Consider the following 23,597-nt stretch of genomic DNA (forward strand, 5'->3'; position numbering starts at 1 on the left):
CATTGATATTAATCTCTCTTTTTGAGGTTGCTTTACATTCCAATATAGTGATTTATTAATAGTGTTATCTTTTATTCATTTATATTCTGTTGTTATTGTTTAAATTTGGCATTGTCCTATTCACCCCCCCCCCCCCCCCTCTCGGACATATAGCTTGGCCATTTCAGAAACAAGCTTGAGATATACTTGAAATGACACATGAAGGAACCAACATTAGATCACAACCAAATTTGAGGAAATCCATATGGAAGAAAATGAGTCATTCATAGACTTTTATACGAAATTGAATGATGTAGTCAATTCTATGTGGGGACTTGGTGAAAGCATCCCTGAAAGTATGATTTGTGTAAATATATTGCGATAACTTCTTGATATGTTTAATTCCAAAGTTATTGCTATATAGGAATTGTGGGATACTAATATTATGAAGGTTGAGGAGTTGGTTAGATCTCTAAAAACTTACGAGTTGAATTTCAAAGCTCCTAAGATTAAATCCATTACCCTCAAATTCTCTAAGTCTAAATCAAATGTTTTAAATGTAAATTCAGATGATGAGAAAAATGAGGACGATATGGTTGTGTTGGTAAAGAAGTTTTATAAAAAAATTAAAAATAATAAAAGAAATTATTTTTAAAAACCATTTGATAAAAGAAAAGAAATTCAAACTATTGAAAATCTAAATTCAAAAGCACCCAATGCTTAAACTCTTCTGAATTTAAGCATCCTGCTTCGAAATGTCCTAAGAATGATAAATGGAGAAGAAAAGGTTGTTGTGCACCAAAAATGCATTTTCAGACTTCCTAGTCCCTGTTGTTGTAGAAATAGGCATCCAGAGTGTAGTCATACAGAAACAGACCTGTTGTGCGAACATACCTATTGTGTGGATCTGTTACGTGAACAAACCTGTTGCGTGGGTCTAAGAGGTCTGTTATGCGAAAATGGCCTTCACACATGTGAAAAGCCTATAAATACCCATCTCCCCTCTTCATTTGGGGAGAACAAAAGTTTTCATAGCTCCAATACGCAGCGCGCAATGAATGTTAGTGCGCAATGGATGCCAACGCATAATGGATGTCAGTGAGCAATGAGTCCTTTTGTGAAGGGTTTGCACGTGTGGAAGGTTATAAATACCCCACCGTCTTCTACATTTGTATGATTCAGACAATTTCGGAGCAGCAGAAAAGATCCCAGACTTCAGAAGAATTCAGGTACTTGAAGTATGTTGAAGCATAAAAAGAAATCAAGGAAAAAAAATGAAAGGAGTTCTTTCTGAAAGGAGGTTGAGCACCGCATAAACAGAAGGCTACAATCAAGGGTTTTGCGCCACACTAGGTTGGGCCGCACAAAGGAGATCCGTACAAGGTGGTCCGCACAAGGAGATCCATACAAGGTGGTCCGCACAAAGGGGCTGGGCGCACAACGAAGGTGTTGAGGTATTCACACATGCAAAAGGCTATATATACCCCATCACCCCTCCATAATTCATTCATTAGAGCAAGATTAATCAGAGGAGAGAGATCTAGACTTTAGAAGAATACAAGTATTGTTCGCACCTGTTGTGCGGAACAAGGCTTGTGGGGTGCACAAACATGCTAGTGCACAACGAGTGCCAACGGACAATGAGTAAGAGAGCACAACACCACTGATGCACAGTGGCTATGCGCGCACAACCCTCCTGGTGGTGTATTGCTCTCCCTTGTGAACGTGGGATGACTCCATTCGTGTCAGGGATTCATTGATAATCAATCAAAGATCAATGAAATGCCCTAATTCGGAGCATGGGATCAATCAAGATATACGTTATGCTAGCACATTAACATCACTACGTTGAAAATCATGATGCAATCTAATACCTGTATTGTGTTTATATAAATGTTCTACTTTAGAATCAAAGAAAATAAAAGATGTAAATGAATTCAAAATGAATAAATATCGTGATTATTCTCTTTATTTTTCTTTTGTTAACTATTGAGTGAATGAATTTCCCCAAATCGAATGCATTTGTTTCTTGTCGAAACAAAATGGCGACTCCACTAAGGAATCTTATTTTACTCAATACTAACTTAAGGATTATACTGAGAATTTTCACTACTGTTTAGCATCGTAAGACACCAAAATGGTGACTCTCAACAGGAACATCCTTCCTTTCATCTCTAAAGTAGAGCATAACCTTATTCAAGTACTGATTCATATCTTCTTTTTACAACTGACTTAGATTCAGTAAAACTACAATCAATTGATGGCGATTACTCAGAAAAGACTATTTTCTACTTCAGGGCAATAGGATTTGTCATCGAATATACCAACCAACAAAATAAGTGTCGTAAAGAGGAACCAGTATCAGTCAAACAAAGGGAACCACGAACAGCTGTTGTAGTCATAACCACCTCATCGGTAACACAAGAAGAAAGAAATGACTGGATCGTTGTTACGCGCAGGAGAACAAGAACCCGGAATGTCACTGTTGCCGGGACAAGCTCACCATCGAGAAGAATCAGGGGACCGATAATGCGAAACGCAGCCAGGAAATACCTCGAACTCACCCCACAGGCAATCTACCCTAAGAAAGCCGTTGTCCCTTTAGCGATGCATGATTTTCCTGCTCTACTTAACAGAGGCGCTCGGTGGACAAAGGAACCAAAAGGTAAGTCGTTGTTGACAGGCTCACCAATCCTCGCGTCACCTCAATCAACTGGCTACTCCGGAAACACAAGGAAATCAAATGAGACTCCTCTCTCATCGACCCCCATTACGTAGATGCATTCTCATTCAGCCCCGACCACAGCTTCATTAGGAAATGGAGAGGCCACTGTCTATATGGCCGGAACAAATCAAGGATCATCGCCAACCACAAAAGATCGTATGGCTGAAATGGCTCAGGCACAAAAATGTTGATGGAAGAGTGAAGGAATCTCTGAGAGGCCCTAGCAACTCTCACGCATAATGTAGCTCGAATGACAGCCCCTCCGATGACTAGCGATGAAAGAGAACAGTAGCCTGAGGGATCACAACCACTGAGGGCGGGATCACTTGGCTCTGCCCCTACAGCTAGAGCGATGACTTAAGAAGAAATGCGACAAGTCATCGAAGAAGCTGTTAAGATAGAAAGGGAGCATGAGAATACTGGAAGGTTCAGATATCAGATGCCATACCTAAGGAAGGTAGAAGATAACCCCTTCCCGAACAATTTCAAACACCCAGATTTCTAGAAATTTAGTGGTGATGGATCACCAAAATAACAACTGATGCACTTTATCACTAGCATGGGGAACTTCTCTATAGTGCCCCAATATTTTCTTCGACTGTTCAGATCTTCTCTGACAGGTAAAGCGTTCAGATGGTACTCAAGTTTAGCACCGGGATCGATGAGAACTTGGGAGTAGATGTAAGATGCATTCATGTCAAATTTCTTCTCGTCGGAACGCGACATCAGTATCACGGAATTAACATCAGTATGACAAAGGGAAGGAGATCCCGTAGAAAAATTTATAGACAGATGGAAGACGTTGGGAGCTTCTTGTAGAAGAGAGAGCAGGTGAAGATGTGCCTGAATTCCATGGAGATAGGAATCGCATTCGGTCTAACTAGTGCTGATATCAGGACCTTCCGTGACCTAGCCACAAAGGCACATGCTCTGGAGCTGATGACTAGGAAGATGCCAGTATTCAACTACGAAATAGCCAAAAGAGGGCCTTAAAAATTGATTACAAATATAGTCGATCATGAGAAGAAAGGCACTGATACAAGAGAAATAATAGGCAAAAGAACAGAAAGGAGAGAAGAGTCGAATCGTCCCAGAGGGAGATTTTATGACAAAAGACCTAGATCGCTGAATTCTCATGAGGGTTTTGCGTTTAAGTAAGAGGACATACTCCCCATGATGAATCGGTTGCTAAAGGCTGGGACAATCGAACCGCCTCCATTGAAGCACCCTGAAGAATCATCAAAAATAAAAGAAAGAGATTTCTATCATTATCATCGTCTGGTAGGACATCCAACAGAAAATTGTTACACATTGAAATGTATTATATAGAGAATGATAAATAAGGGTGAGATAATAGTTGGAAAGGAGAAAGACAGAGACAAAAGAGCGACAATGAATATGCTTACTATGAGAGAGAATTCTCAGGGAAGAACGAAAGCAGAGCATAAAAAAGCAACAAGGAAAGTGGCAGTAACGACATTGCGATCAGGGAAGAAAGTGGCTAGTCCACCAAATACGAAGGTAAAAAAATAAAGGTGAAAACAATCAAGGATCACTCTAGCAGTAGTACTGTCAAGAAAGAAGAAAAGAAGGAAGCATAAAAGGTGAATTATGACATCGTAAGTCACCTAAAAGGTATACCTGCTCGACTAAGTGTTTACAACACCCTAAGATTGTTAGAAGACTCTCGATGAAGTCTACTTAAAGAATTATCTGATGATGATGTTAGAGATGCATTGCTGACAGAAATGGAGGATGAAGAATGTAAGGAACAAAAAGAATGTATGCCAGTTGTCTCCTTTTTTGACGACGATCTAACTTGTGATAGGGAACACAATAGGCCGCTGATGATTGTAGGACATATTCGTAGAAAGTAGGTCAAGCGGATAATACTTGATAATGGGTCTGCAGTGAATCTATTACCATTAACAGTATTGAATGAATTCGGATATAGATGCTCTAATCTAAGCCCTAGTGGAATGATGATACAAGGCTTTAACCAAGATGGGTAGCATGCACTTGACAAGATTACAATAACACTAGAAATAGGAGACTTAACTACAAATGTTGTGCAGTAATGACCGCCTTGTTAAAGCCTTGTATCATCATTCCACTATGGATGCAGTAATGACATTTATAAATGCAGTAATGACATATAACCTCCTTCTGGGAAGACTATGGATGCATCAGTATGGCATCATACCTTCCACCTTACACCAATGTTTCAAATACTGTAAAGATGGAGTGCAATATAAAGTGCTAGCTGACGCAAGGCTGTATATAGAAGCTAAAGTCTTCTTTGCAGACGCCAGTTATTATGATGGATTTGCTAGTGAAGAAGAAAAGAGGAATGATGAAAACAAAGCCCCAGGGAATGCTTGCATGGAAATAATGAGGGAAGAAAAGACAGAATCTTCTGGGACAGTGAAAGTAAGAAAGAAATTTTACTTCATACCAAAGCACCTGCGACAACCGGGACAGCCACCATTAACATTATTGTCACCGGAACAGTTAGAAATTTTGTAGTCAAATTACACAGTACCATTACCATATGCTAAAAGAAGCAAACCATTTCCAGTCATCCCGAAGAGATTTTATGTCAAGTCTAGCACGAAGTACCCAAAGTCGATTGAATTTTATGCTCCTTTAGAAGTAAAGATAGAAGAAATGGCTGATGATAACTTGGATCCCGGGAAGTTTACACCTGAAGATTTCAGAAAGTACAGCCCAGCCAGCAAGAAAATCATGAAAAATATGGGTTTCGATTATGAAGCTCTGACCGGCTTAAATTACGGGAAGGGGATTCAGGTCTCGATAGGAGTTAATCCGAAAAAGTGGGAGAAATTTCGAGGATTGGGAGCAGAGTCTTCGGTAAATATGATTACAATTGATCAGGTAGAGGAAATAGATTATGAGAAGGTCAAGAACCCTGAAACAACTCTAAAGCAGATGGAAGATAGGGGGCAACTGACAATCGACAGCGTGCGAGAAATAAATTTGGGCACGGAAGAAGAACCGCGAAATACATTCATAAGTGCCAGCCTCCTCGAACAAGAAATCGACCAGTATGTCAAGCTCTTGAAAGAGAATAAAGACGTCTTCGCTTAGACATAAGCGGAAATGCCTGGCCTAGAACCGTTAGTGGCAATGCACCGATTGAACATCTTAAAGACAAGAGGCCGATTAAGTAAGCACAAAGGCGGTTTCACCCGGATCTAATCCCCTTGATAGAGGAAGAAATAAGCAAGTTAATAAAAGTCGGGTTCATCAGGGAAGTTAAATATCCTAAATGGATATCGAATATCGTCCCAGTGAAGAAGAAGAACGGGTAGATCAGGGTATGCATTAACTTCAGAGACCTAAACGAGACTTGTCCAAAAGATAATTTTTTACTGTCGATAACTGAGTTGTTAATCGATAGTACAATGGAATATGCTATCATGTCCTTCATGGACGGTTACACAGGTTATAACCAAATAAGAATGGCTCCTGAAGACGAAGAAGTAACAACATTCAGAACTTCGTTGGGAATCTATTGCTATAAAGTCATGCCATTCGGTCTCAAGAATGCGGGCGCGACGTATCAAAGGGCAATACAGAATATATTTCAAGACATGATGCATAAATATGTTAAGTGTTACGTGGATGATTTGGTAGTTAGATCTAATGACCATCAGGAACACTGCGGGCATCTGGCTTCAATCTTCCGTCAACTCAGAAAGAAACAACTAAAGATGAATTCGGCTAAATGCACCTTCGGGGTGTCATCAGGGAAGTTTCTCGATTTTGTTGTAAGAGATAGGAGAATCGAGATCAATCCAGGAAAGATCAAGGCCATTTGAGATATGCCGCCCCCAAAAACGTTGAAGGAATTAAAAAGCCTGCAAGGGAAACTGGCGTACATTTGTCATTTCATTTCATAACTAGCAGGAAGGTGACAGCCATTTTCTCATCTAATGAAGATAGGAACAGAGTTTATATGGGACGAGTCTTGTTAAAAAGCATTTGATTTGATAAAGGAATTGATGAAACAACCTCCAGTGTTAGCGGCTCCTATGAAGGGTAAGCCTCTTATTCTATACATATTTGCAATTGAAAATTCATTGGGAGCCTTGTCAGTACAAACGAATGAAGAGGGGAAAGAAACGACGCTTTATTATCTGAGTCAAACTCTAATAGGTGTAGAATGCAATTACTCTCTGATCGAAAAAGTATGTTTGGCATTGATATTCATGGTTTAGAAACTAAGACATTATTGCTTGTCCCCTAACATAATTTTGATATCTCGAGCAAACCCTATCAAGTTCCTAATGACGAGGCCAATGTTATCAGGAAGATTGGCGAAATGGATGTTATTATTGTCAGATTATACGATTGCTTACGAGCTGGTGAAAGCAATTAAGGGGCAAGTAGTGGCGGACTTCTTGGCAGCTCACCCAATGACAGACAATGAAATTATTGCCGATGAATTTCCTGATGAACAAGTCATGATAATTGAATCGCCAAGTTCATGGCAGATGTTTTTTAACTGTGCATCTTAAGTGACAGGAGCAGGGACGAGAGTGATATTTATCACTCCTCAAGGCGATCTATTACCTTATTCCTTCACATTGGATACCGCATGCACAAATAATGAAGCTGAGTATAATGCCCTCATCATTAGAATGGAGATAGCTAGTGAAATGAAGATAAAGACACTGCGAATTTTTGGGGACTCCAAGTTGATTATAAATCAATTAACAACTAAGTTTGAAACAAGAAAGCAGGAACTTCTGCCATACTGTCAAAAAGTGCAATAATTGCTAGAACAATTCCATCATGTCGAAATTCAGCATGTACCACGATGCGAGAATGCATGAATGAAGTCATTGAAGTGTTCCCTATATCATGTATGAAGGTGATAACAGACGATTGACGTTAGCTGTTGATTATCTCAAGTATGATATCTTGCTAGAAGACCAAGTGTTAAAACAACAAACTAAGCAGAGATCAAAAAGGTTCATTGTGTGTAATGACATATCATACAGAAGATCTTATAATGAATTTTGATGCGATGTGTAGATGAGTAAGAAGCAAGCCAAGTGTTGCAAGAGGCTCATTCTGGGGAATGTGGAGTGCATCAGGTTGGCCGAAATTTGTTTCATCGAGTGCATCAGATGGGGTAATATTGGCCTACAATGTTTAAAGATGCTATAGATTATGCAAAGTGATGTCATGAATGTCAAATTCATAGGGATATCATACATACCTGAAGACCTTCATTAGACAACTATTTCCTGGCCTTTTGCTGCATGGGGACTCGATGTTAGTGGTCTTATAAATCCGCCGTTATCCAAAGGAAAGTAATATATACTGGCAGCAACGGATTATTTCTCTAAATGGACAAAGGTAATTGCATTGAGAAATGTTAAAGAGAAAGACATTGTCAATTTTATTCGACATGCGATAATCTATCGTCACGGTATCCCAAAGAAAATCATCACCGACAATGGTACTCCTTTCAAGAACAAGGGTATGGAAAAGCTATGTCTCAAATTCAATATCCATCATTCGTTCTTAATGCCCTACTGTCTATCAACTAATGGATTAGCAGAGGCATTTACCAAGAGGATTGTGAAAATATTGAAGAAGATAGTGACTAAGAATAAGCGTGATTAGGATGAAAAGTTGCAAGAAGCTCTATGGGCCTACATACTTACCGAACGACAATGGAAGCTACACCATATTCGCTAGTCTATAGTTAGAGGCTGTCATTCCAATCAAAATATAAGTTGCCTCACTCAGAGTAGTGGTACACCAGTCGATTATAGATGATCAAAATGCAAGAATAAGGTTGACAAAATTAGACTTGCTTGGTGAAAAATGACTAACGGCTCAGCAGCGGTTGCAATTGTATTAGGTGAGGATTTCTATGGCATTTGACAAGAAAGTTAAGCATCGGTATTTCAAAAAAGGTAACCTGGTTTTGATGTTGAAAAGGCCAATAGTGGTCACCCATAGAACAGGGGGCAAGTTCGATCCTAAATGGTATGGACCATATGTCATAATCGAAGTATATTCCAATGGGACATACAGAGTTACAAATCAAGACGGATGAGGCATCAGTATACTCATCAATGCCTGCTTCATCAAGAAATATCATCCTTGACAGAGGAAGTAGTTTTGATCTAGAAGATTTTTAGAATAATTATTCTAAATCAAAAGGGGGAAATGATGAGTGGAATGATAAAATAGCCTTAAAAGGTGAAGCCTTCTATTCTTTCTTTCGAATATGAATAAATGATGAATTTTCAAGCATATCAAGGTTAAGCATCAACTACTATCGTTGAAATCAGCAACCATCCCTATCATCACTAACAGTATATCAAAATTGTTATCATCGCCAAGCTAATTCAATATGAAGACGGATCTCATCGGAACATTATCGACAATAGCAAGCAACGATGATGTATCAATTATTAATTTACTATTCAGAGTAGTGGGATAACTGATACAGCCCAACACATACCGATTTTTACGGCAGCAGTGGCAGCTCATCATTTAAGGTAGCCTAGCCAAGCCCTATACGGCCAACTACACATAAGACCTATATATTATTCGGGCAGTAGTGTGGAGCCAGTGGCCCTAAAAAGCCCGTATAGGCCACATCATATGTATGCCCACACGGGCAGTGGACGGAGCCAGCAACTAAAAGCCTCAAAAGGTCAAAAAGTTCTCAACGGCCAGTCACACGTGAGACCAATGTCATCTTTATAGCTTCCGACAGCGTCACAGAAGAGGATGAAAATACCCTCCCATGAATGGGTCCGACCTTACCGATAAAGAAAAACTGGGAGCAGAATAATACCCCTAAGATCCTGGCTTGATTTCAGTAGTAACTCATGAGAAAAGGGTCTAAAATACCCCCTCATTGATGGACTAGCGGCCTTGAATTTGGTACCAAAGGTAGCCTTGTGCACCTTGTGAACTCTAGAGAGTTACTGTGGCCAACCCTGTATGTAAATCTCACTAAGTTCATGACCCCGGTAGCTTCACTGGGCCCCTCTGATGGATCGTAGTTTGTGAACTCCCCAGCAGTGATAAGCCGCGTGAACTCTAGAGAGTTACAGAGGCCATTCACATAAGACCCGATTCGAACTACTCATGAGTCTAAAATAACTATGTTTGCTCTACTACTCAAGAGCTTAAACCGTGTGCAAAATTAACTCTACTAACTCCAAAATAGAAATAGCTCCGCCCATTAGAATAGACATCACATAGGGATACTTTATGATTTATGATCATGACGGATTTTATAGATCTAATGAAGTCGATGATTAATTATGTGAACATTGCATCAGTAAGTATCCAAAATCGATGATTATATTGCTAAGAATATGTTTTCTTTGAACAAAGTATTGAAATTCATTTAAGCATTACAAAACAAAAGGAAATAAAGAAAATTTATAGGAAAAGCGTAATTTCTATAGATCTTCAGACATGCCTAATACTGTTACATAGCGTTATAAATCTTTCTTCAATTGAATTTGTGCTATAGTAGACATTTGCTCAGCGTCAAGGATAACCCTAGCTTGATCAGGTACATCGGCCAATTCTAATTCCAAAGAGGCAACACTTCTCTGTTCTTCGCCTGCTCAGCCCTTTCGATATCAACAATTCTAGCATTCATTTCGATCTCTTCTTTGACTTGGCGGATGTTCGACTCCTCTTCCTCTTTTTGAATTTCGAGTAATAAGATCTCTTTTTGAAGGAAGGCAATTTGGTTCTCGATGATTTTGAAATTGCGGTAATGACCGCTTTAGTTGAAATAGGAATATGCCAATATGTCCTAGAGGGGGGTGAATAGGACTTTTTAAATATTTTATGGTTATTTAAAATCCTATCAATCTTATCTTGAGTAAGTAAGCATGTATCAGGATTCCTTTAGAGTAACTCTAATGGCTTCTAAGCCAAATAGAGGATTTAATCATAAAACTACTTTGAAAGATAAACAAGATGTGAATCAGAGTTTATGATGGATGTGACTGTGTGTGAAATGTGATCTCAGATAATCAAATATGAAACCATATAATCACATAAGGAATTAAAGACAATAGCAATCACAAACACAGTCATTTATATAGTGGTTCGACTACTTGTCTACTCCACTCCTGGCAAACGCACTCAACCCTTGAGTGTACCAGATTTCACTAAGGAGGTTTCACAACAAGTTCACATCAAACTGGAGGTTTTAAATCAAATTCACCTCTAACCAGTACAACCTACACCTAGGCTAACATAGCATGTCCACATGACACAGTTTATGCTCTCACGAGCAAGGGTCAACACATAGCACCCGATTTTAGCCACATTGGCCAAGGATCCACTCAAGGAACCTCACAAGTTTATGCTCCCACGAGCAAGGGTCAACACATAACACCCAATTTTAGGCACACTGGCCAAGGATCCACTCAAGGAACCTCACAAGTTTATGTTCCCACGAGCAAGGGTCAACATAAAGCACCCAACTTTTAGACCACCCTGGTCAAGGACCTATACAAAGGACCTAAGAGTTTATGCTCTCCACAGAGCAAGGGTCAACACAAAGTACCCACCACGTACACTCCCACCGGAGGCCTCCTACGAGGGCTTGCAAGGGGTGAGAAACACCTTAGACCCAATCATAAAAAGGAATGATCACAAGGGTCCTCTGGACTCTAATAACTTATAAATAAGTGGATGAGCCCCATTCAGCGCATTGTCAAAGATCTCCTCCTTTGTTGATGAAGAATCTTCTGCTTCCTTGAACCGCAACTCAGAAGATATACCAATACACGGTGACGGGTTGGATCAAGGTTATGATGGAATCCTACTCTCTTAAATGTTTTCCTATAAGGAAGATAGAGCGATTCCAATCATCTATGCATTCAAGGCATCCCAGCTTAATGATTTTCCATTAAGATGGTAGCTGAAGGATCCTTGAATGCGGAAGTTCATTCCCTAATCCACTCTATTGAATGTCAATGGTGAGGGTGGATTGGAGGATGAACTTCCATGAAAGAAAAGGCTTTGGATATATGATTTAAGGTTAAACAATCAAAAGCACTCTCTTCTTTATTTGCCAGCAACTAAGAACAAGCACTCTATAAATAGGCAGAAAGTTCCAACAAATATAAAACGGTCACATTTTTGACAGAGTTCGATATCATCGAGCAGGGTCGATATCATTGAGCGTATACTCTCAATCGCATCGACTGGCCGCTCGATGACACGAAATCAAATGTCAAACGCTTTTGAAACCTTTTGCCAACTGGTTGAGAAAATTGAACATGCATCGATGTCATCAGATTTCGAACTCCGATTTCATTGACACGAGGTTAGATTCATCGACATTTGAAAATGAGAGAGACTTGCCTTTGAAATATTTTAGGTTAAAAGAATGATCGAGGCACACTCAATATCATCAAAATTTGAATGTTGATGATATAGATAGACGTGTCGATCCATTGATAAATTCAAAGGATTTTTCAGTTAAGCTTATTGGACAGTTTATGTCCATTCTCGATGCAATCGACTCAGCCTCGATATCATTGATATTTGAATATCGATTCTATCGAGTGAACCTTGATCCAAGATAAAACAACCTGAAAATATTACTAGATAACAGAGTGTCCAATCCGATATCATCGAGGTTTGAATTCCAAGGATATCGAGGAGTACTTCGATATATCGAAGATTTCATGATTTTCCTTAGTAGAACTTTGGACACAATAAATATGATGTTAATTTTATTGAGTTAACTTTGATAGACTCGAGATTTAAATTTCAATGATATCAATATGGCTATCGATACATTGATAATTCCGTCCAGAGGTATATGCGGTTGTTGGACATCTTATGTCCTCATTTCTATATTATCGAGTGAGTTTCGAGGACATCAACAACACGATTCGATTACATTGATCAGTCTATCGATAAATTGACAGAGGTAGAAAACTCAAAGATTTTTCTGAAGTTTGGAAAAAATTTTCTAACCCAAAAACCCTATGATATTCTAATCTATTTTAAGGGTTTTAATTACCTAGTATTTTGGGACTTGGGATGTGAGGCTAAGATTTACCTGTGGTGAGTTCGAACACATATCCAGTTGAGGCAGACGGTTAATTGATCTTCTTATGGAGCTTCTCTGTCTAGCTAACTCAACAATCATGCTAATTGACAAACTAGGGCACTTTCAATCTCCCCCTTTGTCAATTACATGACAAAATACCAAAGAACCTTAGAACAACTTCTATACTGACACCCTAAATTGTGTGTGCATGAACTTTACACAATTTTACAATGTTATCTAGTTCACATACATAAACATTCAGAAGCTGCTCCCCCTAACTGCAAACTCCCCCTTTCTCCTTGTAAACTCCCCCTTTCTCCTTGCAGCTGCTCCCCCTAACACCTGCATCACCATTCACATGTAGATATACACATAATTTGTTTCGTTGGGGTGTGAATTTATTCTCCCCCTTTTTGTTAATCATTGGCAAAGGTAAATATAATAGTTAATATTGACTTAAGTTGAAGCAATTTGGAGAACTATCATTTAGGGATCATATGCATATAGTAGATGGATGTAAAACAAAACATCCCATTTCAGCAACCATCTATGCATAGAAGACAATATATAGATCAAAATATCACATGCATTACACACCATTGCAAAAATAGGGGAGCTAAAAACATAAGCATGGGAGTAAATATCTGTGAATGATAACCAGCCATATCCTAAAATATCCAAAAATATATTGCCCAAGATTGGCAGTAGTATAACAGTCATTCAGTGTAGACAAGAAAACCATCCAACTTAGCTCAAAAAAAAAATGAGCATAGTAAAAAAAATGTTTTGAAAACCCGTAGCAACATTATACTTCTCAGTTGGCTCCTAACATCCCCGAGGATCGCCATTTGTGAGCAAGTCCACTACTTGCTGGCTTGTTTGCTGGAGGACGTCGACTTTCTCTTCAATCGTGGTAAGGTGCCTTTCACATTTGTAAAGACGTTCCTCTAAACCAGCCATCCCGTTAAGTAGGTGACGTTCTAGGTGATGAGCTTGGTGATTTGTGATAGACTCCAGACTGAGCAGTGGCATTCGATTGAATCCCCAAGGAGTAGAAGGGTAGGAAGGTTGAGCATATGGGGTTGCCGACTACATGGGAGCACTAATCTTGGGAAGAGATGAAGAGAGACACAACTGTTGAGCCTCCTGAGCCGCGTCACTATCAAACCACACTTCTGGATGAACAGTGTTAGATGAAGTAGGGAGGCCCACATAATGACCGAGTTTACATATAAGTGCAGGAAAGGGTAGTGTATCCTGATGATTGCCTTGGATGAACGAATTAGCTGCTTGAGGACTAGCATTGGAAGGAATACTTGAATTTCTTGATACACATCATAAAGAACATTTAACACAAAGGGAGAAAGATGATTACCCTTGACATCACATGGATATAATTGGACCCGAGAATGCTATGGAGAATTTTAAAAGTGGGTCCAAGATGATTAATGTGACGCAAATTGTCATCACTCCGGGGGACACTGGTGTCATGACATAAGGCACGGGTGATTTCTCCCCAGACACCCAGACCATTGAGATTCCGATTTGTTACTAGGATCCGAGTGACTTCAAGACTCAGAAGTCATGCCAGAGTAATGGGAGTGATGAATTTGGAGTGATGCACATGTTCGATTTGGATACAGGGAGGATCATCACGAATGATATTACGGCTATTGAAGAATTCATGTATTAAACATAGTTGATAGGATCCTCCAAGATTTAAGATATTCTGCCACCCGATCACTTACAGGAGAAGATCCACGCTAAAGGGCTCAATGGCGCTGTTCAAAACAAGACGTTCAACTATAGGGGCTGGATTTCTTACCACTGGAACGAGATGATACTGGCTAGATTTGGGTTGCTTATTCTTAGATTTTAAAGATTGAGGAAGAGACTTTCGTTTACCTTTGACCATGATTTGTGGAAAAAAATGTATAGGAGAGAGGAGACAACTAGGGAAGAGAAGAGTTGGGTGGATTGAAATCGAATACTCACCTCTCTATTATACTAGAGTCGTCGATGATATCGAGTTCGCATCGATGGCATCGACATTATGCTCATAGTAACATCAAAGACTGTGCCGATGATCGTTGGGAAGAGGCGAATATCCAGTGGAAACTGAAGCAGTCCAACCGTTGGGAAGGACCGCTGGTTATGACCTTGTATTCCCGAGATCCTTCAATTGCTTTGATGGTGACTACCGATATCATCGAAATTTAAATATTGATGATATCGAAACAAGTTAGATATCATCGAGAAGTGACAATCTGGTATTTTCATTCCCACCCTAACATGGTTAATTCAAGAGGTTTAGATTTGTGGCGGATACTTAACCATGAATGTCCCAGCATGAAGATTTACCTATGAGGATCGTGGTCACTGGGATATCATCAATGAGTGCATACTCTAATTAATTTTTGAAGATCACTAAACCTATTTGTATCAAGAGGTTTAGTTAGGATATCTGCGAGTTGCTTTTCTGTGGATACATAATCTAACACAATGATCTTGTCGTCAACAAGTTCTCGGATAAAATGATGATGGATGTCAATATGCTTGGTCCAGGAATGTTGAATAGGATTTTTAGAAATGTTGATAGCGTTTGTGTTATCACAGAAAAGACTCATTATAGCTTGCTCAATCCCGTAGTCCAACAACATCTGCTTCATCCAAAGGAGTTGTACACAGCAACTACCTGGGGTAATATATTCAGCCTCGGCAGTGGATAATGATATTGAGTTTTGTTTCTTACTCTACCAGGAGACCAGACAATTGCCAATGTAAAAACATCCTCCGCTTGTCGATTTCATATCATCTAGATTTCCAACCCAATCAGCATCAAAGTATCCTGTAATGGTGGTGGAAGTTTCAAATGGGTATCATAGCTCGAAAGAGGTAGCACCCGCAATGTATTTGATGATTCTCTTGATGGTCGTTAGGTGGGATTCCTTAGGATCTGCTTGATACCGAGCACATACTCCCACACTAAATGATATATCTGGACGACTGGCTGTGAGATATAGTGGGCTTCCTATCATACTTCGATAGAGATGTTGGTCCACACTTTTGCCATTAACATCTTTGGAGAGTTTGAGCGTGGTGCTCATAGGAGTATGATAAGTGTGACCAGAATTAAGACCAAACCTTTTCACTAAATCGTTTACATACTTGGTTTGACAAATGAAGATTCCATCATTTATTTCTTGACATGTAATCCTAGGAAGAAGTTTAATTCACCAACCATACTCATTTCAAATTCTGATTTCATGAGATCGGCAAATTTATATGTAGCATCTTCACATGTTGAACCAAAGACTATATCGTCCACATAAATTTGTGCAATAAGCAGTGAGTCCTTTGTTCTTTGAGTAAACAGTGTTTTATCTACACTTCCTCTGTAGAATTTATGGTCCAAAAGAAATTTTGTCAATCGTTCATACCAAGCACGTGGTGCTTGTTTGAGACCATAGAGAGCTTTGTTTAGACGATAAACATGATGGGGATGCTTAGGATCTGAAAATCCCTTCAGTTGTTCTACACAAACTTCTTCAGCCAGATCCCTATTCAAAAAGGCACTTTTTACGTCCATTTGAAATAGTTTAAACTTTAATGCACATACAATAGACATAAGAATTCTAATAGACTCAAGCGAGCTACAGGAGCAAATGTCTCATCAAAATCAATGCCTTCTATCTATGAGTACCCTTCAGCTACAAGCCTTGCTTTGTTCCTGATCACATTTCCTGATTCATCGGATTTATTCTTAAAGACCCATTTGGTTCCTATGATATTTGTATCGAGTGGTCTGGAAACCAATTGCCATACCTCATTTCTCTAAATTTGTTGAAGTTCTTCTTACATAGCATTTATCCAGTGTTCATCTTAAAGAGCTTTTACAATATTCTTAGGTTCAATCTTTGAGGTAAAGCAGAAATGACTATAGATATTTTCTATCTGCTGTCGAGTTCTCACACCATCATTAGGATCTCCAATAATTTGCTCTCGAGGGTGATCCTTAATGATGGGTATGTTAGATGATGGTTGCGGTTCATTGGATGATGGAGATATGTTATTTGATTTATCTAGTATGCATGAATCTACATCATCTTCTAATTCATTCACAGGGGTATCTTCTTCATGAGGTTGGTCATCGATTACCACATTGACTGATTCTTGAATAGTGAGGGTTCTTAGATTGTATACTCTATAAGCACGACTATTCAAGGCATACTCCAAAAAATACCTTCATCACTTTTAGACTCAAATTTTCCTAGGTGATCTCTGTCTCTCAAGATATAACATTTACTTCCAAAAATCTGAAAATATTTCACACTAGGTTGTTTCCCATACCATAGTTCGTACGGAGTTTTGTTCAAACCTACTCTAAGATATACTCTATTTATGATGTAGCAGGTAGTATTGATAGCTTCCACCCAAAAACTTTTTGCCATATCTTTCCCATTTAACATAACTGTCCCCATTTCCTATAATACCTGATTTTTCCTCTCAACGACTCGATTTTGTTATGGGGTTTTTGGGGCTGAGAATTCATGATGAATTCCTTTCTCATTGCAATATTTTTCAAATCGCTCATTTTTAAATTCCTACCATGATCACTTTTGATGCGATTGATGCAATATCCTTTTTCATTTTGAAGTTGCTTTGTAAATTACAAATTCCTCAAAGGCATCCGATTTTTCTCGAAGAAATGCGACCCAAGTAAATCTGGTGTAGTCATCTACTACCACCAGGAAGTATCTTTTCTTATCATGGCTTTCCACTTTGGTCGAGCCAACCAGGTCCATATGCAGTAGATCCAAAGGTTTTGTTATTGCTATGGTGGTTGTCTTTTTGTGACCTGCTTTTATCTATTTTTCTTTTAGACATTCTCCACAGACAATTTTTTTCTTCTTTTCTAATGTTGGGAAGTCCTTTAACCAAAATTTTTGAACTAAGCTTAGCTAAATTTTGGTAGTGAACATGTCCCAACCTTTGGTGCCATAATTTAGATTCATTTTTTATAGCCATATTACACTTTGTGGATAACACACTCTCATTTGTACTTTCAATAACGGAACAGTTATCACTAGTACGTAAACCTTTTATGAGAGATTTTTCTGTATGATCTAAGATCCTATGCACATCCTTGGAGAAAGTGACTAGATGTTCCTTATCACAGATTTGGGAGATACTAAGGAGATTATGTTTCAAATCGTCTACACAAAGAACATGTTTGATTTTTGGAAGGCCTGGTATAGCTATCGTTCCTTGTCCAATAATTCTGGCAGAGCTACCATCTCCAAATGTGACTGATCCTACATCAAAGTCTGAATACTCATAAAAGTGAGTTTGATCACCAGTCATATGTCTGGAGCATCCACTATCAAGGTACAATTTTAAACTATTGCCAACTTTCAGAGCAGTACGGATTACTAGGCAATTGTTCTAATCTGTCACACCCTCTGAGACACTTTTAGTCATGATTCCAACTTTAGTCAAGATCACTCTCTAGGCGGTGAAGCCTTTAAGAGAGACTCGCTTTGATACCAAACAAATTCACACCCCAATGAAACAAATTGTGTATATCTGCTTGTGAATGGTGATGCAGGTATTAGGGGGAGCAGCTACAAGGAGAAAGGGGGAGTTTGCAATGAGAAAGGGAGAGTTTGCAGTTAGGGGAAACAACTTCTGAATGTTTGTGTATGTGAACTAGATAGCATTGTACAATTGTGTAAAGTTCATGTACACACAATTTAGGGTGTTATTATAGAAGTTGTTCTAGGGTGTTTTGGCATTTTTTCACGTAATTGACAAAGGGGGAGATTGAAAGTGCCCTGGTTTGTCGATTAGTGTGATTGTTGAGTTAGCTAGACAGAGAAGCTCCATAGGAAGATCAATCAACCTTCTGCCTCAATTGGATGTGTGCCCGAACTCGCCACAGGTAAATTTCAGAAACACATCTCAAGTCCTAAAACACTAGGTAATTAAAACCCTTAAAATTGATTAGAATATCATAGGGTTTTTTGGTTAGAAAACTTTTTTCAAACTTTAGAAAAATCTCTAAGTTTTCTACTTCTATCAATTTATCGATAGACTGATCGATGTAATCGAACAGTGCTGTCGATGTCCTTGAAACTCACTCGATAATATTGAAATGAGGACATGAGATGTCTAGCAACCACATATACTTCTGGACGGAATTATCGATGTATCGATAGCCATATCGATATCATTGAAATTTGAATCTCGAGTCTATCGAAGTTGACATGATAAAATTGACATCATATATGTTGTGTCCAAAGTTCTACTAAGGTAAATCATGAAATCTTTAATATATCGAAGTACTCCTCGATATCCTCATAATTCAAACCTTGATGATATTATAAGCCCTTCGATAATATCGGATTGGACACTCAGTTATCCAACAATATTTTTAGGTTGTTTTATCTTGGATCGAGGGTCACTCGATAGAATCGATATTCAAATATCGATGATATCGAGGCTGGGTAGATTGCATCGAGAATGGACATAAACTATCTAACAAGCTTAACTGGAAAATCCTTTAGATTTATCGAAGCATCGACACGTCTATCGATATCATCGATATTTGAATATCGATTCTATCGAGTGACCCTCGATCCAAGATAAAACAACCTAAAAATATTGCTGGATAACAAATTGTCCAATCCGATATCATCGAAGGGCTTTCGATATCATTGAGGTTTGAATTCTGAAGATATTGAGGAGTACTTCGACATATCAAAGATTTCATGATTTGCCTTAGTAAAACTTTGGACACAACATATATGATGTTGATTTTATCGAGTCAACTCCGATAGACTCAAGATTCAAATTTTGATGATATCGATATGGCTATCGATACATCGATAATTCTGTCCGGAGGTATATGCGGTTGTTGGACATCTTATGTCATCATTTCGATATTATCGAGTGAGTTTTGAAGACATCGACAACACTATTCGATTACATCGATCAGTCTATCGATAAATCGACAGAGGTAGAAAACTTAGAGATTTTTCTGAAGTTTGAAAAAAGTTTTCTAACCTAAAAATCCTATGATATTCTAATCAATTTTAAGGGTTTTAATTACCTAGTGTTTTGGGACGTGGGATGTGAGGCTAAGATTTACCTGTGGCGAGTTCGGGCACACATCCAGTTGAGGCAGACAGTTGATTGATCTTCTTATGGAGCTTCTCTATCTAGCTAACTCAACAATCATGCTAATTGACAAACCAAGGCACTTTTAGATTTTTTTATTTTTGTCAAAAGCCTTCAATCTTTCATGAAGAGATTGATTCGCAATGCCATATTTAGAGAGGAGATCATCTGTTTGAGAGATTCTTTCCTTGAGCATTGTTAATTCTCTCTGACGATTTAAATTTTTTGGAGAAACAACTACACTTTTCGCTACTTTTAGATTATTAATAGAGTTGTAGAATTACGATAAAAAATTATGAAGAGAACGAATGTTGATATGGGCCAAGCGAGCTGAATGATCAAGAACAGCTAAAGTGCTGTCCAAGAAAGGCCACTATGTTGGATCCTTAAAGGCTCTTATATAATAAAAATTACATTTTTAAAGAATACCAGTAGAAGAGGTGAGATTTTCTCTAACGACAGCTTGTCAGATACTGTAGCCACAAAATTGGAACCTTTAGAACCACTTGGAGTCGGTATAATGGTAGCTAAAAAGAAGAAGCATAATTAGAAAGATGAGAACTAGAAATGTAAAGCTAGTAATATAAAAGAAGAAAGTATACCTTCTCTGGGGGCAACTGTAGAAGTGGCTTGAACAGAATGAGCTCTTGGTTTGAAAGATGTTGGCATAGCCATAGCTGCGACAACGACATTAAGATAAAGTTCACATGCTTCAGTGCTTGAATCCAAAGTCGTTGGAGTCAGAACATCAACCGGATCAGAAAAGAATTCTAAACTTTGAGCTACCGGTTAGATCAGAGGAGGACGCACAGTTGGAGACTTATCAGCATGAGTAGGAACATTAGAGATTACAGTAACCACTAGAAGAGCTTATACAATATCCTAATTCACCTCCACACTTCGATGAAAAAATATATTTTCTGCTTCTACTTGAATGTTCAATGGCGAGACTTCTGCTTCTCTCAATGTAGACACTTCTACTATCGTCAAAAGAATAGTAGGTGCGACTGTGTCGGTGGTCTTTATGATGCACAAAGAATAAGAAGCATCGAAAGAAATGAAAATATTTGCCCTAGGAGAGCAACCAGACCCTCTGTAGTCGAGTTGTTCCTCTATGAAAAAAGTTTCTCTGATAGGGGAAGAATCATCTAGATGATTTGGTCTAACTTTGAGGGGCTGAGGTTCATCTGTAGGAGTGGCATGTCTTTCTTATCACTTTATGAGATCGAGGGGGGATCCAAAAGCAATCCACCCCTCCAGAGTATTTGGTGGCTTTAGCTCTCTGATGGGTTCTTCTACAGAGATTTTCCGACAGAGCTGCCCTGAAATACCCGCGTGAACTTTTTCAACGAAAAACCCGATTCCTTGTTCTGGTCTATAATTCAGCCTTGGAGGGGGAATCCAAATAGGGCAGTCAATAGAAAAACAATTGCGCACTAAATAATAATGGTGCATCCACCATCGCACCAAGAATGTGAAGCTAGTACTCGATGATTGAATCCTGGAAGGAGGAAACGAGAGCCAAAGTTCCTTGCCAAAAGTTGCTTCCATATTAAAGACCAATTATATGGGTCAACCCCATAACTTCTCATCGTTTGTGTAACTTCCTATCTTGCTTGGGGCACAGCTTGATCATAGCCAAATTGCCTGGCGAACCTACTTGGATAATAGGGTTCTCTCCAAAATTCCACCCCTTCTCGCATGGGCAATCTGTAAGTGCTATAGTTTTTATCCCTGTCTGTTGTCAAATTTGTGGTGCCAAAATCAATGTTATGTTATATATAACTTTCTTAAGTGAAGCTCTCTCAAGGATCAACATTCATGAACAAGCTAAGCTCACATCAAGCAAAGCTCACAAGTACAAGGATCAATCTTGAATGAAAGAACTGCTCACAAGATAAGACTCAAGCTGCAAGACTTCAAGAAGCGTTCAAGGCAGTTTGTACACTTTCAAGATTGAGCTACATCAAGGTTTAATCTACATCAAGACTTCAAGGCTCATACTTCAAGGTCTCTTGTTCCTAATGTTTCAATGTCCATACTTCATGGTTGAGGTTTGATTGATCATAGGTTGACCTTAGAAGTAGGTCATTTCGGATACATAAACTGAATGTTTATTTTACATGAGTTTGGTCTGTTCTTCGACTAGTCCTAGGCCTTCTTCGACTAGTCTTAGACTTACTTCGACCAGTCTAAGAAATTCCTCGATCAGTCGTGAGTTTGTTACAAATTCCGGATAAAATCTGTTAGCCATCGACTAGTCCAGGAATCTGTTCGACCAGTCGTAGGAACAGTGTCGACTGCTCTTCGACCAGTCGTACAATCTTTGACTCGAAGTCCAGCAAAGATTTGCAAGACCTACGACCAGTCGTAGGAGACCTACGACCAGTCGTAGAACGGTCAAAGCATATCCTGCCGGATTTTTCAAATATCTGTTAATACTTCGACTAGTCGAAGAGCACTCTAGACCAGTCGAAGACGCGATCTTCCACTTATAAATAGTGCAATAATCTCAGAAGAAATCATCGAATTAATAAAAGTATTCAAGCCAATCTTCGTCGAACTTCTGAGAGATAATTCTGTGCTCCATCTAAGCTAAGTGTGCTTATTTAATATTCTCTTTCCTTAGCTTTATTTAATTGATTTTGTTTCTGCTATTCCAATCTGATTTGATAAGAGGAATTGTTATTCCCTTTCTTTGGAATCAAAATCAATTAAGGCAAGCCCTATTTGGTTTAATTTAAAATCTATTAGAATTAGAACCATTGTAATCGAGTACTGGACATTGAACTTGGACATTCAATCATCTACTTTGATTTGGTTCTACCGGGCTGCTACAACGAAGGAGATATTCAGGTATTTTACATATTGTAAATTCCTTTCTATTATTTTGGTTTCTTTCAAGATTTGCCAGAAAAATCTTGTTATATTGGTTATCTGAGGAAAGCCAGGAAAACTCAGAAGTGGGGTTTTTTTAATTGTGTAAGCCCACATACAAAGACACAATTGTAAGGGTTTTGGGTGAACCTGGGAAAACCCATTTTTAGTGAACGCTAATATCCCCTGTGTGAGGATATTAGGAGTGGAGTAGCTTTTTGTGTGGCTGTTATTTAACAGTTGGTGAACACAAGCGAACCACTATAAACCCTTGTGTTGTGGTTGATTGTTTTATTCTTCTAATTTTTTATTCTTTTGTGGGATGTATGTATGGTGGTGAATGTTGTAATTATTTTCAAGCTTTGTGAGAATGTTGTAATAGCTTAGAATTTATTTTCTACTATTCCTTTATCACTTGATTTTCAATTTCATTTGAAAGTTGTTCCAGCAAGGTTGCCCTGCCATTTTTATGGTGTATGGCTGTCCCTAGAACAATACATTTTTTATTACAAGTTATTTCAATTCAATTTATATTTATTATTGTATTCCTCTTCGGTTTGACACTTGATACAAAGATCTTTCTAGAAATAAGGTTGTCCTACCATAAACTCTGTTTTTGGTGTAAGGTTGTTCCTAGAACAACGTTTGTATCAACCTCTCAAGATCTGAATTTTGAGGTTATTTTAATTTACTGCATTGTGATTTACTTTGGCTATCATATTTATTTTAATTCCACTGTTATAAGTT

Source organism: Magnolia sinica, chromosome 6 (genome assembly GCF_029962835.1).
Source record: "Magnolia sinica isolate HGM2019 chromosome 6, MsV1, whole genome shotgun sequence".
NCBI classification, from domain to species: Eukaryota; Viridiplantae; Streptophyta; class Magnoliopsida; order Magnoliales; family Magnoliaceae; genus Magnolia; species Magnolia sinica.